Raw genomic sequence first — 13495 nt, forward strand, 5'->3', positions numbered from 1 at the left:
CTGTAGATGTGTCCTCCATCACTTCCACTGAAAAGACATTTTAATCTTTTAATAGTTAGTATGAACAGGAATGTGTTGTTTTAAGACTAACTTAAAACATTATAACCTTGTAAAAGCAATTCAGTGGTGACTCTAATCCTATTGTTACCTGCAGAGCGGTGCCAACCTGTTTCACTTCCTTTGTTTAGGTCACAGGAATGCAACATGAGTATGAGAGGAATGATCTCATGACTGGATTCTTTACACGTTAATAGCTGCACGTTCCGTGTTTGCTATTCATAGCACATGTTACATACTGTCTGCTATTGTTTTGTGTGTGTCTTTGAGTACTAAGTGTAGCTGAGCTCACTGACTGATTTGTGTCACCTGTGTGACGCTGTGGGCTAAACCTATACCTATTATTTCTATTCTCACTCCTTCAACTCACCGGTCCAAGACCCAGCTTTAAGTTTCATCTTTTAGTTTTGTGTTTTGTTAATAAAGTCTTTAACCTTTTTGATATCATAATCTTAGCTCACGTCCCTCGATGTGTCGTGACTCTTGAGCCAGCATGAATCGGTGCTCGGTCCTCCCCTGTGTGCTTCTACATTCAAATCACAGACACACAAGAAGCACGCATTTAAGGAGAGAGAGAGATATGACGTGAGGTTGAGTCTCCTGGATTATGGAGACCCAGATCCAAGATGTCTGGAAGGAGGCACTGACAGCCAAAGGGAAAGAGAGGGTGAAGCAGAGGATGGTACAGTTGCACAGTTTGAGTAAATGTGTGCCTTCGTGCCTTGTAAAACATTTGAAATTCTCCATTCACTATTCAAATGGTATTTTTCAGACAAGGTTACATATCAATTAATAGTAGGAGTGGTGACTTGTTTCTTTTTTCTCTGTGCTCTCCTTAAATCTCAGTAGCACTACTCAGTAGAAATATTCCCAACAATCACTAATTAACTGGTAATAAAAAACACAGGCCATTCAAATGATAATGCGCATATTAAGACACTGTTAGTGAAGGGTTGAAGAGAGGGAAACTGTGTGATGTGCATGTCTAACTGATCATTTTAATTGTACAGTTTAATTTAAGATTGGATGTGTTTTATCTTAAATTACATAACTCAATAAACATATTGCTTATGATTAAATGAGTGGTTCTGAAGCTTTGTGGTGTGTAGTTGTGTCTCCTTGTCACATTTCAGATGTCAGTTGTGAGCATTCAAACCAGAGAAGTTTCCCTCAAAATGAAATCATGTGAGCTGATTTCATTTTTTCATTTTTCCTCCCTTGTGATTGGTTTATCGGTCAGTGATAAATAAGTGTTGGCAAAATGAACAATTCAAAAATATGTTAAAACCAGTTTTAAAAGCAGCATCAGGTTTGTTAACATGTACATTTAGTATTTTTGTTGGTTTTGTATCATTTGAAATGACATGTTCTCCATTTTTTTAAAATCAAAATTAAGACTGAATGCTCCTGAAAATGTCAAATGGTGTAACCACAAAAGAATGATAAATATTACGTATTTATCACCTACAGTGTATTTAAGTGGACTTATACTAATAATTACTTAATTTAAAAAATGTACATGGTTCCTGATCTCCATGGTTACCAGATGAAATGTAATATTTAGAACAATTGTATTCCATTACCTTTATTTTATATAAAAGTTATAATGTAAGATCATGCCAAACTAGTTGATATGGTGTTTTATTGAGAATTTACTGTTTTTAAGCAAGTTGAATTATTTGGTACAAAGTTTTTATGGTTACACCACTTAGACATGTTTGCCATAATCCTCTAATATATTCTCTCTAAATGGATTAAAAGCAGAAATTTGATGCTGGGTCCACAAAAAAAGAATGTGTGCAAATTATTCATACATTTATTTTCACATTTTAACCCCTTTACATTTGACTAAACCACATGGACACAAAAAACATCTTTGACCCTTATACTGTGACCTTTTACAGGGGCCATGACCTCAAGTCCAGAACCACAATGAAAATAGTTTACAAAGTTCAAACTAGCTCCACCTGAACCAGCTTCTACAGTGAAGTGGATAGGGTTAGGGTTATCCCTAACCAGCTGTTAAGTTTACCTGACGTGTGACAGCATGTCAGAGAGAAATGTCACAGTATAAAATATAAATGAATTTCTCTTTGGTTAAGGGAAGGACAAGGGTAGAGGTAAGAAGGGAAGGTTATGGTAGAGGTAGTGGAAAGGTTAGGGGTTAGGAGGAAAGGTTAGGGTAGTTAGGAGTAAAGGTGGAGGTGAGGATATGAAGGATAGAGGGGTGGAGAGAGGGAAGAGAGGGAAGGGGGTTGAGGGAAGACGGGAGGTGTTGCTGTTGCTGTTATTTCTTGAACCTCCTCCTTGAGAAGCTCTTGTTCTCCTTTTTCATTAAGAGCTCCTGAAAAGAGAAAAACATCATTTAGATTTCACTTTCAAAGCTCTCAGTAATCTAAAATAAGTTGTTAGAATGTAAAAGATGAGCTGAGACATCGTACCTGAAGGTGGAGGTTTTCTTCCTTCAGACGTTGGATCTCCTCCTTCCTCTCGGGCCTCCTTCTGGATCCACGTCTGGTTTGTGGTCTGCAGCGTCTCCTCCAGCTCTCACTTTTCTTTGTCCCACAGCTGTCCCCTCCTCTCCCAGCTCTCAGTGAAGACAGAGAGATCCTTTCTGGACATCTCCACTGTCTCAGAAAGCTCCTTCTGGAAACTCTTTTTCTCAGAGAGCTGCCTTCTCAAGTCCTGTTCTCTCTGAACTGTTTCTGGCAGCTCTCTACTTTTTCAGAGAGTTCTTTCCAGTACTTCTCGTCCCTCTCTGCCAAAATCTTCCTGTAGCTGTCCTCTTTCTCTGAGAGCTCCTTCCTGAAGCTCTCTTTCATGTTCGAGAGCTCTTTCTGGTAGCTCTCCTCCCTATCAGACAGCTGCTGTTGGAGTTTTTCAGCGAGCGCTTCACATGTCAGGTTGCTTTGTTCTAGAGCAGACTGCGTTTGGCTCAGCAGGGCCAAAGTGTCGATGTGAGCAATTGTACGTGCGAGTCTTTTCTCAGTGGTCCTGCTGATCTCCTTCTCCTTCTCACAGAGGAGCACCTCAAGATCTGGAGAGCTGGATTCATTAGCAGTGGCCACTCTCCTCTCTATGTCCTCTTCCAGAGTGTGGACCCTCTGCTGAAGAGACTTGATCACTTCATCTCTCTTTTTTATTTCTTCCCCGGCCCTCTGGCGTTGTTTCTGCAGCTCCCCTCTAAAGAGGATTCTGGATGAATCATGTTTTCTCCTTCAGAGAGGAAAGCTGCTGATTCATGGAGCTGATCTCCTTTTAGCTGTTGACGTCTGTCTCCAAACCTCACGTTGGCTGCCTCAGTGTCAGATAGCTTCTTCTGTAGCATCCTCTTCTTCATTGAGGAGCTGCTGTCGTTCACTTGCCCAGGTCTGTCTCTCCTTCAGGACCATGAGCTTTACAATGGTCTTCATCTTGTCTTCCATCTCCTTCATCTCACCCTCCATATGTCTCCTCATGTCCTCCATCCCTCTGTGATAGTCCTGTGCAACATAAACAGAGAAATACATGAAGACATTTATCTGACTGGATGTGACAAATGATTTTATGAACTTGTATTAACTTGTAAATCTAAAACAAACTGATAGAAGTATGTTTATAGGAGCTTCAGACTGAATATGAAGCGATTAAAAACATGCAGAGTTTTGTGTAGAAGTGCAACAGTGAATAAAATCAGTCAATAAAGTCTCCTGGTTTGCACATCTTACCCTGTTGGCTCTGATTTGGCCTCACACACACCTCCACGATACTTTATGGTGTGAAATAGTAGCTTCAGGATTCAGTAACAGTCAGCTGAGGCTGTTGGTCTCAAGCTCTGGAAAAGCTTCATGTGTTGGTTGAAGTCATTTTGATGGAAGATATTATGAGAGCTCGCTGTCTACATCCACAGCTGAGCTGAACTCATCCCTCCAATATGGAGCCACATTTCATTTCACTACTAATGACTTTACTCCATTAATTACAAAACACACATCTTTTGGACAAACACAACAGTGATCCCTCCATCCTCAGGGCTATAGGTACTGATCATGTACCACAAACTATAAGGGGAGGCAATAGACTTAGACAACTTAACCAACGAGAGAGATTTTGGATCTTCAAGTTAAAAGCAACCCTTTATCCGGGTCTCAATGATGATTTAGAATATTGCCATTTTCTGTGAATACATGCATTTATTGTTTTCCATTGTGTTTTTAATGTTTGATTTTCTTCTTCTGTAGTGATTCCTACTCCCCTGGAGAGATACGAGGCCCCCTGCTGTTCACCTGTATTTTGTTTTTGGTTACCCTGTGTGGTTCTGGCTTCCTTTGTCTGAGTCTGCCACTGGCTAATTGTTGATTGTCCACACCTGTTGGATGTCACTTGTTTTTTAACCTGACTTGTTGCAGATTCATTGTGTAGAAGTACAGTTTTTAACATGTCCTGCCCTTAAAATAAAGGCATTCTTTTTTTTTCCCAAGATGAGTGCCTTGGTGTCTTCCTATTTTCAAGCTTCATGTGTTGGTTGAAGTCATTTTGATGGAGGATATTATGAGAGCTCGCTGTCTACAGCCACAGCTGAGCTGAGCTCATCCCTCCAATAAGGAGCCACATTTCATTTCACTACAAATGACTTGTACATGTTTTACTCCATTAATTACAAAACACACATCTACCAGAGAACACTGCTGGCAGTTCATGATGTTAGTTATTGTGAACTATAACAATAATAAACATATGGGGCACATTGTGAGGTCTGTGTAGAGTCCAGAGCTCTGGAGGTTAGAGAAGGTGAAAGCGGTTGGGGGTTCAGCATTACTTCCAAAAAGTTGAAAAGATGAGTTTTAAGTTCGGATTTGAACGATTCAATGGAGTCAGATGTCAGCTGGGAGATTAATCAAGGGAAAGGAGCATGTCAGCAGCTCTCTGACTGCTGGGGCTGATGGGAGCCCTGTGTGAAGGTATGAGGGAACAGGTCTATTTTGGGTTTTACAATCATTACTAGCACCTAAAACTGTCACCTAGTGTGGATTTTGTATCAATGAAGAGAAGCTAAAATTGGTGTAATATGGCTGAATTTTGTGCTACAAATTAAAGTCAAGTCTCCTTCCAATCAAAAATGTGTAGCCTCAGATGATGTGCAGAATGATGTAGATATGAGTTTGTTTTCACATTAATCTGCAGAAGAATGCAAGTCTCTCTGTGCTTACCTTAAATTTCAGTTTAACACGTGTACCTTTGAGCATGATTTGTGAAATCACAACTAATTCGGAGCCAGTAATGGCCCAGTATACCAACTAAACAATGTGAAGCTTCTACATACACTAAGAACTGACTTTTCAGTGAAGTTGGAGACATCTTGTGGCCAGCAGTTCAACTTTTAAACTGTAAAATACTTGCATGTTCACATATTCTGGATTTCACAGTGAGGTCAAATGAGTAAATGTAAATTTAAAGCATTTTAAAGCAGGCATTTAAACTTTTTTGTGAGAAATCATCATCATCTCAGACACAAATTATTAATTAAAAACAAAACATTCGTATTGAAATATGTCTGGAAGGTATCTTTAAAATTCTACCAACAGAATTCTCAACCTTTAGTCCACTGACGTTTACAAAATGGATTTGACTTGAATGCCCTCACCTAACACTGTAATGTTTATTTTAATCCACTAGAGGGCCCAGTTGAACCTTGAAGCACATAGAGGATCAACAGGGGTGAGGAGAGCACTATATCTTTGAGGCCTTTCAGTTTTTGATGACTTTGCCAGACTCCACTAAGGCAGTGGTGGTAATGAGTGACTCCCCACTGAGGGAAGTCACATGTAAAGGGTGAGACAGTTTCGTGATTTGGAGAGGATGAGCAGGTGACCATGAGTTTACTATGTGCAAGGGGCTCCTGCAATGTATCACTGTTTTTTCTCTTCTTCAAATACTCACTCCTCCTTAGCATATCTCTTAGTCTTAAAGCTGAACACATTTAAGTTTAATGACATCTTAAAACAATAAAATAATTCATAATAATATCAGCATCACACCCATCAGGTGCTCAAAGTACACATTTTAATATTTCCATGTAAGAACTTTCAGGAAGAATGTACAAATTGCATTACTGCTTGTACATACAGTAGTTTGGTAAATGGAAAGTGCAATATTTATTTTCCATCTAGTCTTAGGTTGCGCAGTCATGAACTGATAGCAAAGAAGTGCTGTGCAATTCTGTTCAGCACAGCCAACCCAACAGAGACATGAGTAACATGAACAAACACAAAAGCTACAACAGCACAATCCTATCAGAATATGTGTGTATTTTACAGGGTGAGTCTGTCTCAAGAGCGTTCTGGTACTATAACACAGACCTGTCTGTGGCTGTATGAATGTGGGTGTGATAGTTTGTCAGTGTATTTGCCTGTCTGAGCTGACACATTCAGTTGAATCTGTTCTTGAAATAACATTTTTTTTTAGTATGACTTAGACATTTAATCAACTGTAAGGAATGAAACAAGAACATTTATTTATGGACATAATATACACATTACAGTGCTCACATTCATTAGCAGGACTGGATTGCACCCATTATAAAGTTGCTATGTGAAGTCCTTTTTACCTTTTTAGTAAGACCTCGCTAGTTTCCAGGTAAAAGTATGGGATGTTTTAGATAATAGTTATATATTGATAATTTGTAAATAGGTTGCCAAGAAACAAATGCTGTGCTAGCATATCCAGAGTGAAGGGTTTTATGTCTCAAACAGACCAGGAGAAGTTGATTCATGCTTTCATCTCCAGTAGACTCGACTACTGTAACGGTCTTCTGACTGGACTCCCACTAAAAAGCATTAAACAACTGCAGCTCATTCAGAACGCTGCAGCTCGAGTTTTAACCAGAACAAAGAGATCAGAGCACATTACTCCAGTTCTAAAGTCTTTACACTGGCTCCCAGTCAGCTATAGAATATATTTTAAAGTTCTGCTACTGGTCTACAAATCACTGAATGGTTTAGGTCCAGAATACATGAATGACATGTTAGTAGAATATAAACCCAGTAGAGCTCTGAGATCTACTGACTCAGGTCAGATAGTGGAGCCCAGAGTTCAGACTAAACATGGTGAAGCAGCTTTTAGCTGTTATGCTGCACACAACTGGAACAAACTACCGGCAGAACTGAAATCAGCCCCAACTGTGAATATTTTTAAATCCAGGTTAAAAACACTTCTTTTCTCCTGTGCTTATTATTGAGCTCTTTCAAAGCACTTTAAATTTTAATCTTTCATTTGCACTCTATGTCCTTTTAATGATTTTAAAGCAAATCATTATTTTATGCTGCAATCTTATTTTTAATACTCAATATTATAGTATTTTATTCTCTCTTTCTATGTTTCTGTACTTTGTTTTTATTATTAGTGTGTGTGTGTGTGTGTGTGTGTGTGTGTGTGTGTGTGTGTGTGTGGGGGGGGGGGGGGGGGGGGTATGTATGTGTTGGATGATTGGGTTTTATTTTTATTTCTCAAATTCCATGTTTTTTCAATTTTTTCTGTTAAATGTTTCTTTTATGTAGAGCACATTGAGTTGCCACTGTGTATGAAATGCGCTATATAAATAAAACTGCCCTGCCCTGCCCTGCCCTAGATGTGTGGATCATCCTGTTAGAGCTTCCACGCTACAGAGGTAATATATTAGCTTTGTCACACCTATGTGATAAAGCTAACGTGGGTTACACCTACACATTTATTGTATTTACCATACAACTAACCTCTACCTAAAAAATGTGTATGTTTTATTTTGGTTTTAAAAATTGTATTTAATCTTTATTTAACCAGGAAAAGTCTCATTGAGATTAAAAATCTCTTTTACGAGAGCATGACCAAGACAGACAGCGGCACAATTAACAGGGTACATAACAATATACGAGGAAAACAAAGAATGAATTACAGAATCATAAAGTATCAAAAATATTCAACATCAGGAATGAAACAAATGAAATATGAATCAGTCAAAACATCTACAGACAGTCTCCAAATCATTTAGAATGACTTCAAATTCATTCAGCTCCTAAAGATTCAGCTAGTTTTGCAACTGATTACAAGCAGATGGAGCAGCATACTTTTTCCCAGTTGAGTACAATCTTTAGGGACCGGTAGTAGGAATGAGTCCTCGGAGTGAAGCAAAACGCTTGGGGGGGCTCTTTCATATCATCAGCCATCAAGCTATACAATACCATAGCTCCCAGTAGCTCCCACTCCCACTAACAAGACTGAGGCTGCCCTTACTGTTTAATACCAGGAACATTGCACACTTGTATATAGTATAAGGAATTTATGTATATTATAGATTTATATAATTACAGATTATTTTAGAAATTGTATATTGTATTATTGTATTTATTTTATTTTAATTCAATTTTTTATGACTTCACCAATTCACCATCCAACCTGATCATACAATGAGCAATAGTGCAACATGGCCATAGACCAGCACAAACATAAAGGTGGCAGAAATAAGTCTTTTTTTTTGTCTTCAAAGGAAAAGGAAACCTGTTTCTAAAATAAAGGCCAAATTTCAACTGAATTTGTTTAACCAATTGCTTAATGTGAGACTTAAAGAGAGAGAATCCTCAATTCCTAGATATTTGTATCGAGATACAGATTCAAACTCAGAGAGCTGAAAAGTGGCGGTGGATGGAAGGTTCTTTTTTTCAATGCTTCTTTATTGATTTTTTAAATTGAAAACAAACAAAACATACAACATCCCCCCATAACAGTCTAACACACAGTTCACACGCTTAAACCTTGTATGGGCACACCTACTACCACATATACATACACATACGCTCATATAAAACTATTTGTGCATTCATGCTTGCATCTATTAAGAGTGTGATAAATAAGTATTCCAAAAATACTCCTAATTAACAATATACGAATAAGTACTAATGTATATATATAATATATAACATATGTAAACCCATACCTACACAAATACACACACATTTATACATATATACATATACATATAGATACATTCAAATATATATATTAATTAAGCATTAAAAACAACAAAAATTAAATAGAATTAAAACAAGGACAAAATAAACAATAATAAATATGGAATGTTCAGTGGTGTTGATTGTGCATTTGAAAACATCAGCATTCAAAACAAGTTTTAAATCACACAAGATAGTTAACAAAGAACCTGGTTTGGTGTAGTGTCAGAGCACTAAATCACAGTATCATCCGCATAAAAGTGGACATTTGTGTTGGAAACACTTTGATCGAGACTGTTAATAAATACAGTACAATGAAAAGGAGTTATCAGGACTGATCCCTGAGGTACACCCTTTGATACACTAAAAGAGGAGTGGTCCTAGGATTGATCCCAGAGGTACACCCTTTGATACACAGAGCTAGAAGTGATACCTTCTGACCTATTGCCTGCACAAACTAGATCATTTTCAAAACAACAGTTTCTTCTGACAGTCGAAACACTGATAAGTCTTTGCTTCAATATTGCTTGATCAACAGTATCAAAGCCTTAGATAAGTCAATGAAAAGGGCTTTACAGTGATGCGTGTTTTTCTGTTGTGTTTTTTTCTTGACCCAGATTAAAAATCAGATAAGACATTATTAAGAGATAAGAACTCTTTCAGCTTACTGAGAATTTCAGAACCTTAACCAGGACAGGAAATTGAAGATTGGCCTATAACTGTTTAGGACTGTAGGAGAGATTAAAAATATGTGTCAAAGGTGGTGCAAATAAATCAGCTGATAGCTTTATAGGGAAATGCTCCAAGTTATCAGGACCTGCCAACTTTCTAGTGTCTAAAAGTTGGAGGCTTTATGCACCTCAGGAACTGTAACTGGGTTCAAACTAAGACTGACTTACTATGACATTACCGTCAAAGCAAACATTAGGAGAATTCTCATGAATAACGCTGAGAGAGTCGAAAAGGAACAGAGGCAATGAAATAATAACATTTCAGCCTTATCAGAGCTTTTATGTGAGTCCTTAACAATGCACGGAGGAAGTTCTGTGCCATTTAGTATTTAATTGTCTTCCAAATTAGCTTTGGCTTTTCTAATTGTAACTGTGTGTGCATTGTGCAGTTGCCTGAAAAGCAGCCAGTCTGAATTAATACTTGTTCTCCTGGCTTTTGCCCATGCTATACTGCACTCATGAAGTGAGTTAGATAAATCTGGAGTGAAACATGCATTGTTTCATACTCTGGACTTCTGAGGGAAGCGCGCTGGTTGACAATTTCAGTAAAACCATCATAGAAGAATTTCCAGGCATTTTAAACATGAGCAATAAGGTTAATTTTCTTCCAATCAAACTACACCAGGCCTTCAAAAACCCTTGTTCCATAGAATGTTTTGTGTCGTGTTTTACAATGATGTTTGAATTGGTTTGGGTCATTTTTGTATTTCTAACTGTGGCAGCAACACAGTGGTCACTAATGTTATTTGTGAATACAGAAGCAGCTGTGTATTTATGAGGAACATGGTTAAGATAAGATCAATTAGACATTATTTCAGATTAGGTAAAACAGGACTATCAGCAATCTGAGAGACATTTATTGAGTTACAATAAGTAGATAATAAGATATTGGTTGAAGCCCGTTCCAGTTTAGATCTCCAATAACGACAATTTCATTAGAATTCAATCCCGATAGAAGAAGGATTAGAAGGCAGAGCACCACTAACTGCTGAAGTTGTCAATGACAGCAATATTGAGAATTGTAGAGACCTAAATCAAGATCAAGAGCAAAACATTTTAATTGCTTACTGACAGATTTAAGTTTCAGATTTAAAGAAATAGCATCAGTTGAGTATGTCCAAACACACAAATCATATCAATTAAAGCAATTAAACTATGTCTATTAAAATGATGAAACCAGCCACTCCTTGCTTTGAAATCGGGTGGGGTAAAAACCTATGTCAGAATCTGGGCCTGGGTTGGGTTGGGTGTTCCCTGAAAACAGCAGCAACAAAACAATGAAACACCTCTGCTTCAATTGCCAAAACAGCCTTCTATCAGCTTACATATGCAGATTCAAAGCTTTTATGTCCCAAACAGACCAGGAGAAGCTCATCCAATGCTTTCATCTCCTTTAAATTCTAATCCTTCATTTACACTGTGTGTTCTTTTAATGATTTGAAAGTAAAAATTGATGCTGCACTCATATTTTATGCTCTATTTTATTTTAGTTTTTTATTTTCTTTCTATTTTTCTGAACTTTTCCCTGATATTTTGTTTTTATGTAAAGCACATGGAGTTGCCTCTGTGTATGAAATGTGCTATATAAATAAAACTGCCTTACCTTGCTTAAGTGATTAACTGGAGGATTCTTTCAACTTTTTGACTTCTATCATGAAATCGCCAAGACAGTTTATAGATATGGTAAAATTGACTTACGGAGCCATGATGATAATAGACATCATGTGACATCATGTGATTTTCATGTAAATGCTGAGTGTGTCATCAAGACAGTATTATAATGACAGTATTTGGTCAAGATTAAAACATCATTTAGGTTTAATTGCAAGTTTACATATTTGTTAGAATATTTGTATACTTTTGCTTTGCAAAAAATCACATTTTCCCAGTTGTAATTTTGACATGGATGCTTGGAACTATAAATTATGATAACTCCAAAATGACAAAATGACTGCACTCAAGCTAACTTAATCTAATTGGGAGAGAGGTGAGTTTGATTTTTGTGGAATATACTGTAGCCTATGTAAGAGTTTTGTGTGGAAACTGTGAAATAGGACAAAGAGCAGCTCAAATGATCCCCAACTCAACCAAAACCATTGTATTGTATTTCTTTATTATATAAGTACAGATGACAAATATAATGTATAAATTATGTTTCAGTAGTTTTATATTTCCCCCCCACCGAGCACAACCATCAAAAGGATAAAAAAACCCAACCCCCCCCCCCCATTTTAACCTGACCACTTCAATAAAAACTAGCCAAGCTGCATAGAAAAATGCCCAATCTGGCAACACTGGACACAGCTACCCTACTAGAGTCATTCACCTGCTTAGAGGGGGCGCCTGTGAGCCACTTAAACCACTCTATACTGGATGTGTACAGGCTCCTCAAAATAAGCACTAAATATTCGATAGTGTTGTATTTTGCTGGAAAGAGATTAGCTATATTATTGGTCGCTGAGGCTTCCCAAGCAGGGTGAACAATTTAAATAAGTTTGCATTGAGCCAACCAGCCTCTCTCACAGCTCTCTTTTTGGGTCAACACAAGGTGCTGTAAGTTACGACATCAACGAGAGCTGCAGGAATTTGAACCCGTCCTTAGACTTGTTATGATGTTCGTCCACCCTCTCTCACATGTTCTCTCTACCCCCCCTGCACCTCTTATTTATGATCATTACCTTGACCCGCACCAGCCATCACTAAAACACTCACAGGCTTGTAAATCATCCCAGCGGAGTCGTCGCTCTTCTCCTTCTCTCTCCGTTACATAAACAGCATTTAACAAATCTGTATAGGAGGCGATAGGTCTGAGGGGAGCTAATCAGAAAGACATTGTCACTATCTCTGTGGGAATATTAAAAAAATGTTTGGATATCTTGTTTGGTTTGACTACTTAATCTATTTCCCACCCATGAGGGAAGGACTGTAAGAGAAATACTTTAATTATCTGTGGGTTTTTCAAAAGGGAAACATTCCCAAAAGGAAAGTGTGCAGTGTGTGTGTATGTATGTCTGTGTGTGTCATGAAAATCTTCAGCTAATGTATTGACTCTGGGCTCTGACACAATTGTGGGCTTGTTCTTACTCTGTAGGCCAAAGCTTAAATCACTGTTAAGCCTGTCCAGAGTATCATGCAGGACAGCAGTATAAATCAACCTGAGACTAAATCACTGTGAGCAGGTAGAGGGGCGTCCCACGTCTTGCTCAAGGGCACTCCAAAAAGGAAACACTGACCAATCAAATTATATTAAACTTACTCCCCCCCCCCCACACTTTTTACTTGTATAACAAGGTGTATTGATGGTAAGCATAAGGTTCATTCTATATAAAAGATACTAAGATTTTTATTTCTATACATTTCTTAAGTGATTAGGGTTAGGGTTATTGAAGGGGTATTGAAGATAAGCATTAAGAAAAGTGTAACATGCATGGCTAAAAATATAATAGTTAGACACATGTGCACACACACACACACACACACACAAACACACACACACACACACACAAACACACATACACACACACACACACACACACACACACACACACACACACACACACACACAAACACACACACACACACACACACACACACACACACACACACACACACACGCCCAGCAGATAAGACATCAAAGCAGCGGGCAGATTTACAAGACACTGCAGAGGGCCTTTAAAAAATACTGCTGCATAAATGTTTATGCAGCTCTCTCTATGTCAGGCACTAGGGGGAGGAGTGCATGGCCGT

Source organism: Scomber scombrus, chromosome 10 (assembly GCF_963691925.1).
Source record: "Scomber scombrus chromosome 10, fScoSco1.1, whole genome shotgun sequence".
Classification (NCBI taxonomy): domain Eukaryota; kingdom Metazoa; phylum Chordata; class Actinopteri; order Scombriformes; family Scombridae; genus Scomber; species Scomber scombrus.